General features: G+C 51.2%; 1 long non-coding RNA gene across 1 annotated transcript in view; it reads left to right on the top strand.

The window, feature by feature from the left end:
- LOC129478456 (uncharacterized) overlaps nucleotides 1–18204 on the top strand; it is a 34764-nt gene that overhangs the window by 8642 nt on the left and 7918 nt on the right. Inside the window, exons 2-3 of the long non-coding RNA XR_010119975.1 lie at nucleotides 5552–5884; nucleotides 6774–6916. This is a non-coding gene — a long non-coding RNA (uncharacterized lncRNA). The remainder of the gene's footprint in view (nucleotides 1–5551; nucleotides 5885–6773; nucleotides 6917–18204) is intronic.

Raw genomic sequence — 18204 nt, 5'->3', positions numbered from 1 at the left:
GACTATAACACAATATCAAAACCAGGAAATTGACATTAGTACAATACTGTTAAGTAGACAGACTAATTCCGATTTCACCAGGTTTTATACACTTTCATTTCTGTGTGAGTTTGTTTATGCAGTTTAATACCATCTATGGGTTTGTGTGACTCAGACATATTTCTTTAAAAAAATTTTTGTTGAATTAAATTAATCTGAGACAGGGCCTCTCTCTGTTGCCCAGGCTGGAGTGCAGTGGTGTGATCTCGGCTCACTGCTATCTCAACCTCCCAGGCTCAAGCAATCCTCCCACCTCAGCCTCCTGAGTAGCTGGGACTACAGGCAAGCACCATCAGGCCCGGCTAATTAAAAATATATATATATTTTTTGTAGAGATGGGGTTCTTACTATGTTGCTCAGGCTGGTCTTGAACTACTGGGCTCAAGGGATCCTTCCACCTCAACCTCCCAAAGTGCTGGGATTACAGGCATGAGCCACCGCATCCAGCCACTGAGACATATTTAATAATTACTTTATTTCTCCTAACTTTCGACTTTTTGAAATGTAACTTTCCTGGTGTAAGCTGCACAGATCCCGAGGGAACAGCTCAGTGTCTTTTTACATGAGTGGCCACTGCCCAGATGGGCCGGCCACTCTGAGGCGAGAGCTGTAGAGCAGCACTGGCTGTTCTTGCACCTCGTGGAACAATTTGTGCTCCCCTGAATCTGGCTTCTTTTGGAGCATGAAGTCAGGGAGGTCCCCCTGGAGCCTTTTGTCATGGATACAATGTGCTTATTTTATCACTGGCACTCATCATGGCGAGTGATTCTGTGTTTATCACTCTGATTTGACAAATGCTACACATTTTTAAAAAATGGGCCCTCTTGGCTGGCACACAGTGGCTCACGCCTGTAATCCCAGCACTTTGGGAGGCCGAGGCAGGCAGATCACCTGAGGTCAGGAGTTTGAGACCAGCCTGGCCAACATTATGAAACCCGTCTTTACTAAAGATACAAAAATTAGCTGGACATGGTGGCACGTGCCTGTAATCCCAGCTACCCTAGAGGCTGAGGCAGGAGAATCGCTGGAACCCAGGAGGTGGAGACTGCAGTGAGCCGACACTGCGCCACTGCACTCCAGCCTGGGCAATAGAGCAAGACTCCTTCTCTTAAAAAAAAAAAAAAAAAAGGGTCCTGTTTGGGGCAGTATTTCAAGCACTGGGCAAGGGGCTGAACTGGACAGACCCAGTCCCTTCCCTAACTGAGCTCAGAGCCTGGCGGGGAACAGCAGGACAGGAAGGTGCTGGGCTTTGATGGGGCTGTTGAGTGTGGTGTGGCCAGGGAGGGTCAGTCCCAGAGAAAGAAAAGAGAAGAAAAAGTCACAGTCAAGAGCACGGCCAGGCAAAGGCTCGGAAGTGGGACGGTCGGGGTAGGGTGTGTAGGGAACAGGAATGGTTCAGTGGGTGAGACAGGCTGGATAGAGTGGCAGGGAAGAACCTGCAAGGGCTGTGGGCTGCTTTGAGGAGGTGGAGCTTTACCAGGAGGGGGTGAGGTAGTCAGGACAAAGCTTTGAGCAGGTGAGAGCAATGCTCTTAGAAAACACATAATCATGGTCTAGGCAAAGAGTTTTAGAAATGACCCGAAAAACACAGGCAACAGAAGCAAAAAACGGGCAAATGACACTACATCAAACTAAAGAGCTTCCGCCCAGCAAAGGAAACATCAATAGAGTGAAGAGGCCAGGAGTGGTGGCTCACACCTATAATCCCAGCGATTTGGGCGGCCGAGGCAGGAGGATCACTTGGGCCCAGGAGTTCAAGACCAGCCTGGGCAACATAGCAAGGTCTCATCTCTAAACAAAAATAAAAAAATAATTAGCCTGACATGGTGGTGCGCACCTGTGGTCCCAGCTACTTGGGAGGCTGAGGTGGGAGCATCAAAGAGATGTCTGCACTGCCATGTCCATTGCAGCACTATCCGCAATAGCCAAGATATGGAAACAACCTAACTGTCCATCGACAGACGAATGAATGAAGAAAATGTGGTGTACAGACACCATGGAATACTATTCAGCCTTAACAAAGAAGGCAATTCTGTCATTTGCAACAACTTGGATTAACCTGGAGGACATTAAGTGAAATAAACCAGGCACAGAAAGACAAATAATACATGATCTCATTTACACATGGAGTGTAAACAAGCTGAACTCACGGAAGCAGAGAGCAGAATGGTGGTAGCCAGGGGCAAGGGGTAGGGGTGGCAGGGCGGGGGAGATATTGATCAAAGGACACAAAATGTCAGTTAGGAGGAGGAGTACTTCGATAGATCTCTTGTACAACACGATGGTTACAGTTAATAACAACAGAGTGTATACTTGAAAGTATATACTTGCCGGGCGCGGTGGCTCACGCTTGTAATCCCAGCACTTTGGGAGGCCGAGGCGGGCGGATCACGAGGTCAGGAGATCGAGACCACAGTGAAACCCCATCTCTACTAAAAATACAAAAAATTAGCCGGGCGTGGTGGTGGGCGCCTGTAGTCCCAGCTACTCGGAGAGGCTGAGGCAGGAGAATGGCGTGAACCCGGGAGGCGGAGCTTGCAGTGAGCCGAGATAGCGCCACTGCACTCCAGCCTGGGTGACAGAGCAAGACTCCGTCTCAAAAAAAAAAAAAAAAAAAAAAAGAAAGTATATACTTGCTAAGAGAGTAGATTTTAAATGTTCTCACCACAAAAAAATGGAAAGTCTGTGAGGTAATAATGCATGTTAAATAGCTCAACTTAGCCATTCTGCAATGTGCACATATATCAAAACATCATGCTGCACACCATAAATATATACAATTTTATTTTGTTATTTATTTTTTTTTTATTATTATTTTTTGAGATGGAGTCTCACTCTGTCGCCCAGGCTGGAGTGCAGTGGTGCGATCTTGGCTCACTGCAACCTCCCCTCCCGGGTTCAAGCGATTCTCCTGCTTCAGCCTCCCCAGTAGCTGGGATTACAGGCATGCACCAACACGCCCAGCTAATTTTTGTATTTTTAGTAGAGATGGGCTTCACCATATTGGTCAGGCTGGTCTTGAACTCTTGACCTCAGGTGATCCACCTGCTTTGGCTTCCCAAAGTGCTGGGATTACAGGCATGAGCCATCGTGCCCAGCCAATATATACAATTTGTACTTGCCAATTAAAATTTTTGTTAAAAGGAAAGAAAACATGGCAACAAATGACCCTGTGTTCAGCCAAGATGAGCTCTGATTGGCTGCACCCCCTGGTCCTGGAGCCAATGAGGACGCAGAGTCCTTCTAGTGCAGGTGACATCATCCTGGGCACAGTTTATGTGGCATTAGAAATCCAATAATGATCATTTCAAGAGATTCTGCAGAAGAAATGTCCCAAACACAACGCGGCTGCCCGATGGCCTGAAATCTGTGCATTTCTGTGGTAGGGTGAGTAGGAAGTGGGGGTGCTTCTCCCTCTTTGGCCGCAATTGTGTTTTGAGGAGTCCAATCATCATCGATTACTTATTTATGTGATTAATCTCCTTAGGAAAGAAGGCACTTGTCCCTATTTTACACGGGAGGAAGCAGAGAGCCCAGGGGATGACTCGCCCCAGGCACACGGCTGATGGACTGATGAATGGCAGAGCTGGCCTCAGACCACAGGCAACTCTGGGTGTGTCCACCCACCTCTGCCAGATACAATTGCACTGGCCCAGGAAGGGAGGCGAGGGGGTGGGGAGCACATGAGGAGGAGGGTTCCCCCAGCACTGGCAGGCCCTTGGGCTCCACTTGGCCCAGGTGGGGCAAAGCCACGCTGAGGCCAGGGGCACCCTGGGCCATGCTGGGCCAGACATCATCCCGTGCAGCTGGGAGGGATCCCTGGGCTCTGGGTCCTGGCTCTCTGTCCATCTCTGTCATCAGCCTCACACAGGGCACTAGTCATCACACTCCTCGCTTGTGTGCAGGGCTGCTGCTCCGCATGATAATGGAACATGATGCCTCTTGCCAGGCTCATTCGGCTGGGAGTGGTGGTGGATGTCAGTCAATTTCTGGTGCCCCTTTGCCCAGATGTGAATGTGGTGCGTGCGCACCCTGGGAGAAGAGGGTGGTTGTTGTAAAATGTACTGGGATGTGTTTTAATCAGGTATGGTAAGGTGGCAGACATGAAGAGGCCAATGCCATTGAAAGTGTGTTTATTGGCCAGGCATGGTGGCTCATGCCGGTAGTCCCAGCACTTTTGGAGGCTGAGGTGGGGGATCACATGGGCTCAGGAGTTCGAGACCAGCCTGAGTAAAATAAAGAGACCCCCCCGTTTCTATATTAAAATAATAATAATAAAATAAAAATAAAAAAAAGAAAGAGTGATTACTACTCACAGTTCCCTAGAGAAGGGGGTACACCACATCCTGCAGGGCCCCATGAAGAAGCTCCAGGGTCAGGGAGGAGGCAGCTAGAGCTTGGAGGGAACATGGCCCAGAGCCTTCATCATGGTTTCCAAGGGAAGAAAAAATGGACAAGGCAGAGTGGGCAAGTTAGAGCCTGTGTAGGATTGGATAGATGCTTGGCTAGTTTGAATAATTCGGCGGGCTCCGGGCTGTAGAAGTGGTGCCTGGTTGTCTGGTACCTGCCCCTGGCACCCGGGCACTGAGATGAGAGTACCCGGAGTGACTGTGGGCAGGGGAATTATGGGCTTGGCTGTGAGAATTGGATAAAGGAGGCTGGGGATGTGCGCTTCGGGATGGGGGTTTGCATGTGAAAGTCATGCTCTTTGCTATCTCCAGGAATTAGCTAGCCCTGGAAGGGGCAGTTCCTTCAAGATTAACAAGGCCTCTAAAATGTCAAGGCATCATAAAATACAGAAAGCAAAACTCACGATTGACACAGCTGGCCCATGGGCACCTCGTCTGGGTGTCTTCAGGCTGGGGCCCCATCGACCTTTGCTCCCAACTCTGAGGCTCCATCATGCCCGGCAGCCTCTCAGGCTTCAGTGTCACTCTTGGGCGCATGGGAATCACCAAGCTGCGGGGCACCACGGCACGGAGAAGAGAGAGCCTTGAGGTCCTCTGCTTATGAGCCACACAGCTGGGGGCTCCCACAAGCCTGTCTAGGATGCTGTTGTCCTTTTCGCCCTGTCCCGGTCTAGAGGCAGAGCCCCCTTATTAAAGACCCACAGGGTCTCCTTGCTCCGCACCCTTGGTCTCTGGAATCTGCTCCAGGACCTGCCTCAGCTCCTGCTAAGGCATCCTCTCCCCAGAGCAGTGGGGGCTGCTGGCCTCAACCAGGGTCATTTGGTAATGGGAGGGGACATTTTTGGTTGTCGCCTGGGGAGGGGTTGACAGGGTTGGGGAGCAGATCGGTTTTATAACCACACGCACAGGCTAGGAAGGCCAAACATCCCTCAAGGCACAGAACAGTCACCTGACATGGAGAATTGTCCCATCCCAAATTCCAATAGCACCCTTGTTTGAGAAATGCAAGCTCCCTGTGCATGGGGCAGGGTTGGGACTTGTTAGGAAACACAGAGGGGCAAATATCGTGGTTAATTTGATCAAATCTCATCCTCCTACCTCAGCTCCTTGCAGGAGAGAAAACTGAGGCCAGGAGTTGCCCACGGGAAGTGCTGAGATCATACGGCCATGAAGTCACTGGGCAGGGACTTCAGTTCACACCTGTCTCCCTCTGGAGCCTCCAACTGTGACCGCCTCATCCAGAAAGCCCTTGGAGTGACAGGGCCCTGTTGGGGGAGGTGGACCGAGGTCCCTTCCTGCAGGAGACTCCTTCCATAGCCTGTCCGAGGATGTGACCCCAAATCGTCCCCTCTTGACCTGCAGTTGGGCCCCTGCTATGCTGCCTGGCGTCCATTGTGGCTGAATGAGTGCCGTGGGCTTACGGGGACCCTAAGAGAGTTAAGGAACAAATGGTTAGGGGTGGTTGGCAGGGGTGGATGGAGGGAGATCTGTCCTGGTTCTGGAGCCTGAGACCTGCTTGTAAAGGTCGGCCCTGATTTGCTGTGTGACCCAGGGTTGCTCCTGTGCCTCTCTATGCTCCATTCCTCCTCTGCATACCCGCCTCGCAGAGCTGTCAAGCGCCCCCTCGGGATTGCTACACACCGTGGGAAGGTCAGGGGATAGCGTGGGTGGCATCTGACAGGGGGCCCTACTGCAGATGATTCATTGTGGGCCTGCTCTGAGCCAAGCCCTGGGGCCGGCACTGGTGACCCAGTGGTGGCCAGACAGGCAAAGCTCTTGTCCTCACAGGTTGCCCGGACTCCTTCTGGTGGGTGATGGTTACATACCCCCTGTGATGGGCGGGATTCTATCTCCCCCACAAGTTCATCTGTTGAAGTCCTAACTCCCACTGCCTTAGCATGTGACTGTAACGCGAGACCGGGCCTTTATTTATTTATTTAATTATATTTTTTGAGACAGGATCTCGCTCTGTCGCCTGGGCTGGAGTGCAGTGGCACCATCACAGCTCACTGCAGCCTCAACCTCCCTGGGTTCAGGTGATCCTCCCACCTCAGCCTCCCAGGTGGCTGGGACTACAGGCGTGTGCCATTACATCCAGCTAATTTTTTTTTTTAAATTTTTCGTAGAGACGGGGTCTCCCTATGTTGCCCAGGCTGGTCTTGAACTCATGGGCTCAAGCGATCCTCCCACCTTGGTCTCCCAAATTTCTGGGATTACAGGCGTGAGCTACCATGCCCGGCAAAGACAGGGCCTTTAAAGAGGTAATTAAATGAAAGTGACATCATTAGGGTGGGCCCTAATCCAATCTGACTGGTGTCCTTACAGGAGGAAGAAATTAGGACGCAGACACCCAGAGGGGAGACATGAGGACCCAGGGAAAAGCCGGCCATCCGCATGCGAGGCAGAGAGGCCTTGGGAGAAACCACCCCTGCTGGCGCCTCCACCTCGGACTTCTAGCCTCCAGAATTGTGAGAACATCAGTTTATTTTGTTTACCCGCCCCCCACCCCCACCAAATCTGTGGAACTTTGTTACAGCAGCCTTCGGGAACAAATACAGCCCCAATATATGAATGTGCATTTGGAGTCGTGAGTGCAGCAGCCCCCTAGGAGCTGATACCACTGAAAATACGAGACACCCAATTAAATTTGAATTTCACATAAACAATGAATAATTTTTTCGCATACACTGCATGGGACATACTTATTATACTAAAACAATTCATTGTTTATCTGAAATTCAAATTTAACTGGGCGTCCTGGATTTGCATTTGCTAGATCTGGCCACGTGGTCTGGGATCTAAGGCTGCGACTCCCATCTGACAGAGGTTCAAGGACAGAGACCAGCCTGGAAGCCGAGAAGGGTGTGAGAGCCTGAGGCTGCTTCCCAGGCCTGAGCTGCTCTCCCCAAACGGTTCCCATCTCCCGCACAAACATATTTATTGGGCTTGATGGCAAACAGATTATGCTTGTCCCAGGAAGGGCAGCTCCAAAGAGAAAACCTTGAAGTCCGGGAAATAATGATGAGGGAGTTAAATTAAAGTGCATAAAACCCTCCCGAGAGATAACGTCAGGGTGAGTTACAGGCCCGATAAGGGACTGGGGGCTTGCAGAGGGGGCTCAGAAAGGTCGCCCAGCGGCGCACACAAGACCAGGAATCATAAATACGGGGCAAGATGCCCAGCCGGGGTCGCCGGGGTGAAAATATTGGGGTCATTCCAAAAACAATTATCCTGCTTGGTTTGCTCTTCAGGTCTTGTAAATCTTTCACCTTTTATAAAAGATTTCTGGAGAAGGAAGCACTCTGGAAGTCTTAACTGATTTTTGTGGCTGCTTCTTGGTGGTTCTGCTAAAGGAAAACAAAAAGACAAAGAGGAAAATGAAATTACCCAGCATTCTCAGAGGCACAGGGCTGGACTGACTGGTTTTCTCTTATTCTTTGGAGAGTTTGGGCTGCCTGGGGTTTTGAGGCCTCCCATTTACAGTCTTGACACCATTAAACAGTTCATTTGTTCTGTTTTGAAGCCAGTTGCAGCGGGGCTTTCACTGCCCAATGCCCCCTGTTCTATGGGGCCAACTTGGCAGCCATTTTGACTGGAGGCAGCCATCTTGGCGGAGGCGGTGCCCGTTCTGACTGATGTGCAGCCGTCTTAACTGAGGGGCGTTCCTGGTGGCTAACAGGTACCCAGATGCTCGTTCTGACCGAAGTGCAGCCATCTTGACTGACGGGGTTCGTGGTGGCCGACATGTACCCAGGCTCGTGTGCCCAGGCAGAGCTCCTGACGCTGGAGAATGGGTCTAGGCCACGCCTGGCCTCGCGCTCACGGCTCCAGCTGCATCCCCTACCTTCCTATTGTCTGCCCAAGGGCACCCTTGGTCCAGTCCTGTCTTCTGTGGCTCCGTCTGTGTTCTGGGCTTCTCAGTTGCACCAGCAGAAGGCAGTCATTTGTCCCACAAATGTTTTTTAAGGCTGGGTGTGGTGGCATGTGCCTGTAATCCCAGCTACTCGGGAGTATGAGGCACAAGAATTGCTTGAACCTGGGAGGTGGAAGTTGCAGTGAGCGGAGATCACGCCATTGCACTCCAGCCTGGGCGAGAGAGCGAGACCCTGTCTCCAAAAAAAAAAAAAAAGAAAAGCTCATTGAACACCTGCTCATGCCGGCCACTGTGCTGGGCCCTAATGCTTCATCCTCAGCTGAGGGCGTCATCTTCTAGGTGGCTTTTTCCTAGGTTTCCCTGTCCCCCTCCGCACATGCATAGCCACAAAACCGGCTCTCCTCAAAAATCTCTCTCCCATCTACTACCTCATTTATTTCTCACAAGCCTGTAGAGGAGGGATTACTAGTGTATTTGACAGATGAGGAAACTGAGGCTCAGAGAGTGAAGTGACTGGCCTGGTGTCACACAGATAGGGGAGGAGGCAGAGCTGGGAGTTCAACACTGACCCGTACAGTTCCAGAACGGCGCCCTTGGTGTCCTGTGCCTTAGCTGTGTGCCCTGACAGAGTCACTGGGCACCCTGAGCCTTGCTCTTCTCATCTGCACACGGGGTACATGTTTTAGGTATGCGTGCGGGGCGTGTGGGCGGGAGCCATGCGTACGGGGGCTGAGGCTTGGAGTCTGGAAAGCATTCTAGAGGTGGAAGCCAGAGTTTCTCTGTGTGTGTGAGAGTTTTCCCATTCAGCTTTCATAGTCTGGCAACAACCCACCACAGTAGAATTATTCAAATTGAATTAATTTGCTGAGTGGGACTTGGGGCTCCTTCAGGTTCAAGCCAGATTGAGGTGTGGGAGAGGGGTAGCAAGGGGGTGGCCAAGTGGCCTGAGAGTGTCCCATGGGAACACCCACCCACCCACCCATTCATTCATTCATGCATGCGTGCATTCGTTCAACAAACGTTATTTTGTGCCAGGCCTGCTCTGGGCGCTGGGGATACAGTGAGAGGGGAACAAGTTAGACTCGAGTCCTCCCCCGCCAGAGCTCCTATCCCGGGGCAGGAGACAGACTGGAGCTAGGGAGGCCCGGGAGGAGGCCACTGCTATGTGGTCCAGGAGGGTGATGGTGGCACCTGGATGGAGGCAAGAGTGGCCATGAGGATCCCATGGAAGTGTAAAGGGTGACTCAGGCTCAGCGAGGTGAAGGGACTTGCCCAGGGTCACACAGTTAACAGGCGGTGGCGCTGGTTCGTCTGCCTCCAGAGACCTCGCTGTCAGCCCGACACTGCAGCGGCTCCCGAAACAGCATCGCCCATGCCGAGTCCTGAGCTACCCCAGCTCTAGACATGTGTGCATGCACTTCGGTTACAAGTGTGCCTGGGGAAGTTGCGTGTCACCCCTTTCATGCGCGTCCGTGTGAAGAGACCACTAAACAGGCTTCGTGTGAGCAACATGGCTGTTTATTTCACCTGGGTGCAGGTGGGCTGAGTCCGAAAAGAGAGTCAGCAAAGGGTGGTGGATTATCATTAGTTCTTATAGGTTTTGGGATAGGCGGTGGAGTTAGGGGCAATGTTTTGGGGGCAGGGGGTGGATCTCGCAAAGTACATTTTCAAGGGTAGGGAGAATTACAAAGAACCTTCTTAAGGGTGGGGGAGATTACAAAGTACGTTGATCAGTTAGGGTGGGGCAGAAACAAATCACAATGGTGGAATGTCATCAGTTAAGGCTATTTTTAGTCCTTTTGTGGATCTTCAGTTACTTCAGGCCATCTGGATGCCTACGTGCAAGTCACAGGGGATGCGATGGGCTTGGGCTCGGAGGCCTGACATTCCTGCCTTCTTATATTAACAAGAAAAATAAAACAAAATAGTGTTGAAGTCTTGGGGTGGCGAAAATTTTTGGGGGATGGTATGGAGAGAGAATGGGTGATGTTTCTCAGGGCTGCTTCAAGCGGGATTAGGGGTGGCGTGGGAACCTAGAGTGGGAGAGATTAAGCTGAAGGAAGATTTTGTTTTACGGGGTGATATTGTGGGGTTGTTAGAAGAAACATTTGTCACGTAGAATTGTTGGTGATGGCCTGGATACGGTTTTGTGTGAATTGAAAAACTAAATGGAATAAGAGAAGGAGAAAAACAGGTATAAAAGGTCTAAGAATTGGAAGGACCTAGGACATCTGATTAGAGAGTGCCTAAGGAGATTCAGCATAGTCCTGCCAGCAAAGATTATTTATTTACTTCAAGAGCTAAGAGTGGCAGTTTGGGGATAGCACCAGGAGATATCAGCTGTGATGGCTTGGAGAAACAGTGTAAACCGGCATTGTAAACAAGAGCAGGGCATGTGTGAGTAGTTGAGAACGGAGGAGTATGACTAGACAGAAAATAGTAGGGATGACAAGTTTTTTGGGGCACAGTCTAAGTTGGTCCGGTGTCTGGAATGAGACGGGGGCGTAATAAAAAGCAGCTCAAATGGGCTGTACTTTGTAGCATTCCGAGGACAGGCCTGAATTCTGAGAAGTGAAAGTGGTAAAAGTATTGTCTAGTCCTTTTTAAGTTGGTGGCTGAGTTTGGTGAGGTGTGTTTTTAAAAGACCTTTAGTCTGTTCTACTTTTCTTGAAGACGGAGGACTGTAAGGGATATAAAGGTTTCACTGAATTCTAAGAGCCTGAAAAACTGCTTGGCTGATTTGACTAATAAAGGCTGGTCTGTTATCAGACTGTATAGAGGTGGGAAGGCTAAACCGAGGAATTATGTCTGACAGAAGGGAAGAAATGACTGCGGTGGCCTTCTCAGACCCTATAGGAAAGGCCTCTACTTATCTAGTGAAAGTGTCTACTTAGATGAAGAGGTATTTTAGTTGTCTGACTCGGGGCATGTTGAGTAAAGCTAATTTGCCAGTCCTGGGTGGCGGCAAATCTTCGAGCTTGATGTGTAGGGAAGGGAGGGGGCCTGAATAATCCCTGAGGAGTAGTAGAATAGCAGATGGAACACTGAGAAGTTATTTCTTTGAGGATAGATTTCCACGATGGAAAGGAAATGAGAGGTTCTAAGAGGCGGGCTAGTGGCTTGTACTATAGCATAGCCTGCCTTTGCTGGTGTGTGGTGATTAGGCCTGGTGGAACTGCCATCAATAAATCAAGCATGATCAGGGTGAGGAACAGGAAAGAAGGAAATGTGGGGAAATGGGGTGAATGTCAGGTGGATCAGAGAGATATAGTCATGAGGGTCAGGTAATGGTATCTGGAATAATGTGGGAGGCCAGATTGAAGTCTGGGCCAGGAACAATGGTAACTGTGGGAGACTCAACAAAGAGTGAGTACAGCTGAAGGAGCCGGGAAGCAGATGCGTCAGGTGTGAGGAAGAAAATAGATTTTGGAAGTTATGAGAAATGTAGACAGTGAGTTGAGCATAGTTTGTGATTTTGAGGGCCTCTGAAAGTATTAAAGCAGCGGCAGCTGCTGCACGCAGACATGAGGGCTAGGCTAAAACAGTAAGGTCAAGTTGTTTGGACAGAAAGGCTACAGGGTGCGGTCCTGGCTCTTGTGTAAGAATTCTGACCTCACTAACCATGCCTAGGAAGGAAAGGAGTTGTTGTTTTGTAGGGGATTGAGGTTTGGGAGATTAATCAGACACGATCAGCAGGGATAGCACGTGTGTTTTTATGAGAATTATGCTGAGATAGGTAACAGATGAGGAAGAAATTTGGGCTTGACTGAAGTAATGGGGGTTGCCTGTGAAGACTTGCGGCAGTACAGCCCAGGTAATTTGCTGAGCCTGATGGGTGTTAGGGTCAGTCTAAGTGAAAGCGAAGAGAGGCTGGGATGAAGGGTGCAAAGGAATAGTAAAGAAAGCATGTTTGAGATCTAGAACAGAATAATGGATTGTGGAGGGAGGTATTGAAGATAGAAGAGTATATGGGTTTGGCACCATGGGGTGGATAGGCAAAACAATTTGGTTGATAAGGCGCAGATTCTGAACTAACCTGTAAGCCTTGTCTGGTTTTAGGACAGGTGAAATAGGGAAATTGTAAGGGGAGTTTATAGGTTTTAGAAGCCCGTGCTGTAGCAGGCGAGTGATAACAAGCTTTAATCTTTTTAAAGCGTGCTGTGGGATGGGATATTGGCATTGAGCGGGGTAAGGGTGATTAGGTTTTAATGAGATGGTAAGGGGTGCATGATCGGTTGGTTGCCAAGGAGGGAATAGAGGTATTTTATACTTGTGGGTTAAGGTGGGGGAATACAAGAGGAAGACGCAAAGGAGGCTTTGGATTGAGAAGAAGGGCGGCAATGAGATGCAGCTGTAGTCTAGGAATAGTCAGGGAAGCAGATAATTTAGTTAAAGTGTCTCAGCCTAATAAGGGAGCTGGGCAGGTGGGGATAACTAAAAGGAGTGCTTAAAAGAGTATTGTCTAAGTTGGCACCAGAGCTGGGGAGTTTTAAGAGGTTTAGAAGCCTGGCCGTCAATACCCACAGCAGTTATGGAGGCAAGGGAAACAGGCCCTTGAAAAGAAGGTAATGTGGAGTGGGTAGGCTCCGTATTGATTAAGAAGGGGACGGACTTACTTTCCACTGTGAGAGTCACCTGAAGCTCGGCGTCCGTGATGGGCTACGGGGCCTCCGAGGCGATTGGGCAGCGTCAGTCTTCAGCCACTAAACCGAGAAGATCTGGGAAGGAGTCAGAGAGCCTTGGGCCAGAGTTCCAGGGGCTCTGGGAGTGGCTACTAGGTGAGTTGAACAGTCCGATTTTCAGTGGGGTCCTGCACAGATGGGACATGGCTTAGGAGGAATCTCGGGCTGTGGGCATTCTTTGGCTCGGTGGCCAGATTTTCGGCACTTGTAGCAAGCTCCTGGGGGAGGAGGTTCTGGAGGAATGCCTGGCTGCTGCGGTTCAGGCGTTTGGAAGTTCTTGTGTGCTGGAGATGTGGCTGGGGTTTGTCTCACAGTGGAGGCAAGGAATTGCAACTTTTTCTATTATTGTACACCTTGAAGGTGAGGTTAATTAAGTCCTGTCGTGGGGTCTGAGGGCCAGATTCTAATTTTTGGAGTTTTATTTAATGTCGGGAGCAGACTGGATAATAAAATGTATATTGAGAATAAGACGGCCTTTTGACCTTTTAGGGTCTAGGGCTGTAAAGCGTCTCAGGGTTGCTGCTAAACGAGCCATGAACTGGGCTGGATTTTTATATTTGATGAAAAAGAGCCTAAACGCTCTCTGATTTGGGATAAAGAAAAAGGAACATTAACCTTGACTATGCCTTTGGCTCTAGCCACCTTTTTAAGAGTAAATTGCTGGGCAGGTCGGGGAGGGCTAGTCACGGAACGAAACTGTAAGCCAGACCAGGTGTGAGGAGGGGAGGTGATAAGATTATAGGGTGGAGGAGCGGAGGCTGAGGAAGAATTGGGACCTAGCTCAGCCTGGCGAGGAGGGGAGAGGTCAGATGGGTCTGTAGAAAAGGAAGATTAGAAAGACTCAGCGACACTTGGGGTTGGGACTGAGGGGACAGGCAGGAGGGAAAGAAGGAAAATTTGGGATGAGTTGCACTGGGCACAGAGACCAGGACGTCAGGCACCTCAGACCATTTGCCTATTTTACGACAATAATTATTTAGATCTTGTAGGATGGAAAAATTGAAAGTGCTGTTTTCCTGCTATTTGGAACTACTGTCGAGTTTGTATTGGGGTCAAGCGGCATTGCAGAAGAAAATAAGACGCATAGCTTTTAGATCAGGTGAGAGTTGAAGAGGTTTTAAGTTCTTAACAGGCTAAGGGAGAAGGAGGAGGAATGGAAGGTGGAAGCTTGCCCATAGTGAAGGAGGCAAGCCCAGAGAAAAGAGTAGAGACACGGAGAAGGGGTGGGGGGTTCTTGCCTTCTAGAAAAGCAGAGAAGGGGTTGGGGCACGGAAATCAGGGATTGGGGCGCAGAGATAAGAGGTCGGGGTGTGGAAATAAGCGATTGGGGCGCAGAGATACGAGGTTGGGGTACTTGCCTTTCTTTTAGAAAAGCGGTACTTGCCGCTAAGGGTGAAGGAGAAGGGGTTGAGGGGTACTTCTCCCTCCCCTAGAAAAGCGAGACTTGCCGCTAAGGGTGAAGGATGAAGGCAGGCGTCCTTGCGTGGTCTGACACCTTTGAAACGTGGGTGAATAATCAGAGAGGCATCCGTGCAATGATTAAACGCCAAGGGAAGGCTGCCTTCCCAGTCCATGACCAGCGCCGGAGTTTTGGGTCCACGGATAGAACGTGTCTCCTTTGTCTCTACTTGAAAATGAAAGGAATTGAAATTAAGAGAAGGGAGAGATTGAAGTGTGGTGCCAAGATTGAAAGGAGAAAGAGGTTGAGGGATAGTGAGGGAAGTTGGAGAAGAGAGTAAAAAGAGGCCAAATTTTATGCGCGTCCGTGTGAAGAGACCACGAAACAGGCTTTGTGCGAGCAACATGGCTGTTTATTTCACCTGGGTGCAGGTGGGCTGAGTCCGAAAAGAGTCAGCAAAGGGAGATGGATTATCATTAGTTCTTATAGGTTTTGGGATAGGCGGTGAAGTTAAGAGCAATGTTTTGGGGGCAGGGGGTAGATCTCGCAAAGTACATTCTCAGGGATAAGGAGAATTACAAAGAACCTTCTTAAGGCTGGGGGAGATTACAAAGTACATTGATCAGTTAAGGGGCAGAAACAAATCACAATGGTAGAATGTCATCAGTTAAGGCTATTTTTAGTTCTTTTGTGGATCTTCAGTTACTTCAGGCCATCTGGATGTATACGTGCAAGTCACAGGGGATGCGATGGCTTGGCTTAGGCCCAGAGGCCTGACAACCCCCTTCTTGGAACACAGTGCACAGTGACCCGTTGAAGGCTCTGAGGGACCCCGCAGGAGCAAAAACTGCCAGGTTCAGCGTGGAGTTCCCAGACCTCTGTGGCCATGGAACCTTTTTGGGGATCAGGACACTTTTTAACATACCTTCTAGTCATTGGATATTTGTTGAGTGTGTGCTACATGCCGGGGACTGATGAGCAGAGCAGGCTTGGTCCCTGTCCTCTGGGAGCGATGGCCTGTGAGGCCCCTTCCCTGGGCCCCACCACAAGAGGGAGCCCCAGGGCAGGAAGGCTGCTTGTCCTCCCTGCAGCCCCTCCCCTCTCTGGGAGTCAGTGCTCAGAGGTGGGGCTGCGGCAGCTGGGTGGGGGTGGCCCTGGGAGGCCTAGTAGTCTTTGATCTGGAGGCCCTGGGTGTCCTCACCACAGGTGTGACAAGGAGACCAAGAAGGAGAGGTGACACCAACCCAGCCCTCAGTGAAAGGGTGTGTGGCTTGGGCCTTGGGCCCGGCTGGCTGAATCCTGTGCCGAGGGCTGGGCTCATAGGGGATTCCCTCTGCTGGCATTCTCTGCTCTGCTGGCATCCCCTGTCATGGGTTTCCACTCCTGCATCAAAGTGCAGTCACCAAGATGATGACTTCATGGGATCAAAGCCTCCCAGCTTGGCAGTCTCTTCCCCAGATGCTCTGGAAACCAGCCAAGACAGCCCAGGCAGGCTTCCTGGAGGAGGAGGTCCTGGAGTCAGGTCAGAGGGAACAGCCCAGCCCAGGCACCTGTGGGGAGGCTGCAGACAGTGATAGTGACAACCAAGGGCTTGGGGAGGGGCCAGAGAATCCACTTCCAATATTAGCCCCAGCCTTGGCAGCTGTGTACCTCGGGAAAACAACACGACTGCTGCAGGCCTCGATGTCCTCATCTGTAAAATGGGATGATGACAGACCTGGAGGTGGCCCTTCAGGCCCTCACCCACCGTGGCCCAGGGGAAGATTCCGCTGCTGGCAGCATGGGCCTGGGAGAGGAGACAGGGCTGCTCACATTTGCCTTCCCCTCTGAAGAGCGGGACTCGGGAAAATACTCCTTGACCTGAAAAAGCCTCAACTGGACGCTCCTGTGGGTCCGTCACAGATACGACTTTGCAAATCAGATGTGACAGGGAAATGTGTGCCGAGATGGTGGCCAGCTGCTGGGCTGCGGGGGAGGGGCTGCTGAGGGACCCACACGGCCTCCTCCGAGAACAGACGCCTCTGCCAGGCCATGTGGAGCGCAGGTGTTCGGGGTCGGCCGCTCTTGGATTAAAGTCACACACGCACACACACACACACACGCCAGGTGCATACACTCAAACTCACATGTGCATGTACAGACATGCAGAAACTCACAGACACACTCACATGGTTACATGCACACACTTGCACACACGCGCTCACAGAGACACACACAGACACACCCACACAAGGACACACTTGGAGGAAGTGTTCAGGATTGGAGCCCAAGCCAGGTCCAGGTCCATGAATGCCCCTTCCTTCCTTCTCCCTTTAGGTCTTGCCATAGTGAAATGATGCTAAGAACCCCTGCTTTTGGGGGATTTTGAAAAAATAATTTAAAAAAGTATTTGCACTGTGATTGGCACCTAGGAACAGCTGAAGAGGCCCACCCACTCCGGCTGTCCCCTGCCCCTTTCCTCCACTCCAGGGTGGCTGCTAAGGTCCCTGATCATGGAAGGTGGGCACATGGGTGGCGAGCTGGCCTCCATGTCTGGGAGGTGCGGCGCTGTGGCTGTCCGCCAGGAGCTGGCTCTGTGATAGCCCAGGAATCTGTGTCAAGTCACAGAGGGCCCCTCACAGCCTCTGGGCAGGGACACACAAAAGTCCCTCCCTGCAAGCCCAGAGACCTCCTTTCCCAGTGGGAGAAACCAGCAATGCGAGAGGAGTGCCGAGAACCCCTCTTTCTGTGGTGAGTGGGGGACTCACATGGTTCCCATGACGGGGACCCTTTGGCTGGGGTCTTCATACAGGTTGACCTCTCGGCCCCTGCGGCCAGGGCACCCGAGCCCGGACTCACCCCATCACACGTCTCACTGAGAACAGGTTGCACTTGTGCCCCAACTCTTCCCCTTGGTGAATTCCTCTTGGGGCTTCTTGCCTCCGAATCTGTCCTCCCCAGGTGTCCTCCACTGTCACCCTCCAGTGGGATGCGTCAGGGCTGGGGCAGCTTTTCCCCGGGCATATTCTCAGGCCCGGGCTGCAGACAGGACACGGGGAGAACGCGTCCACCTCCACTCCCCAGCTGCCTGCTGCAGACACCTGGTCACCTGGGCACTAGAGGATGGGTCCAAGCCCCGGACCGTGAGTTCCCCAAGGGAGGCTCTGACTCGGGTCCTTTCTGTACCTTCAGGGCCCTCTTGAGGCCTGGTACAGGGCTGGCGTCAGTGGACACGTGTTGAACGAGCGCTGAATGCTTACGTTCCTCCTGGGTGGGAACCCACCTCCCACCAGGAAACTGCTCTCATCTTCTTAGTGGCCGCCTGTCCCACTGAGCCTGAATTAGGAAAGAATCCTCGGGCTTCCTCCGGGCAGGCTTGGGAAAGGTTCCCGCCTGATCCCCGGGTTCCCCCAGCATCCTGCATGGATGCAGCTCACTCCACCAGTGCCTTCCCCTGCCGGGATGCAGACGTTCTTTATAAATCTCAATTAACAAGCCTGCTGCAGTCACAGATACTGGTTGGAGCCCAAACTGTGGCTCATCTCTGTTGATCAATGCATCTCACCCTGCCCCGAAAGTGATGAGAAGGCAGAGCCGTGCATCTCACCCAATTCTTTGTCTCCACATTGTACATTTCTTGTTCTGGTTAACAATTGCAGACCGCTGGCTCCTGCTGGGCCAGGCCCTCCCTGTGTAGGATCTCAGTGGATCTTCCCAGCACCCCTGTGAGGGAGGTTATTTTTTATTTTTTTTATTTTTTATTTTTTTTTTTTTTTTGAGATGGAGTCTGGCTCTGTCACCCAGGCTGGAGTGCAGTGGCGC

The sequence above is a fragment of the Symphalangus syndactylus genome, chromosome 3 (assembly GCF_028878055.3).
Source record: "Symphalangus syndactylus isolate Jambi chromosome 3, NHGRI_mSymSyn1-v2.1_pri, whole genome shotgun sequence".
Classification (NCBI taxonomy): Eukaryota; Metazoa; Chordata; class Mammalia; order Primates; family Hylobatidae; genus Symphalangus; species Symphalangus syndactylus.
Note: the sequence above shows the minus strand (reverse complement) of the source record. Positions and strands in the feature narration are given on the sequence as shown.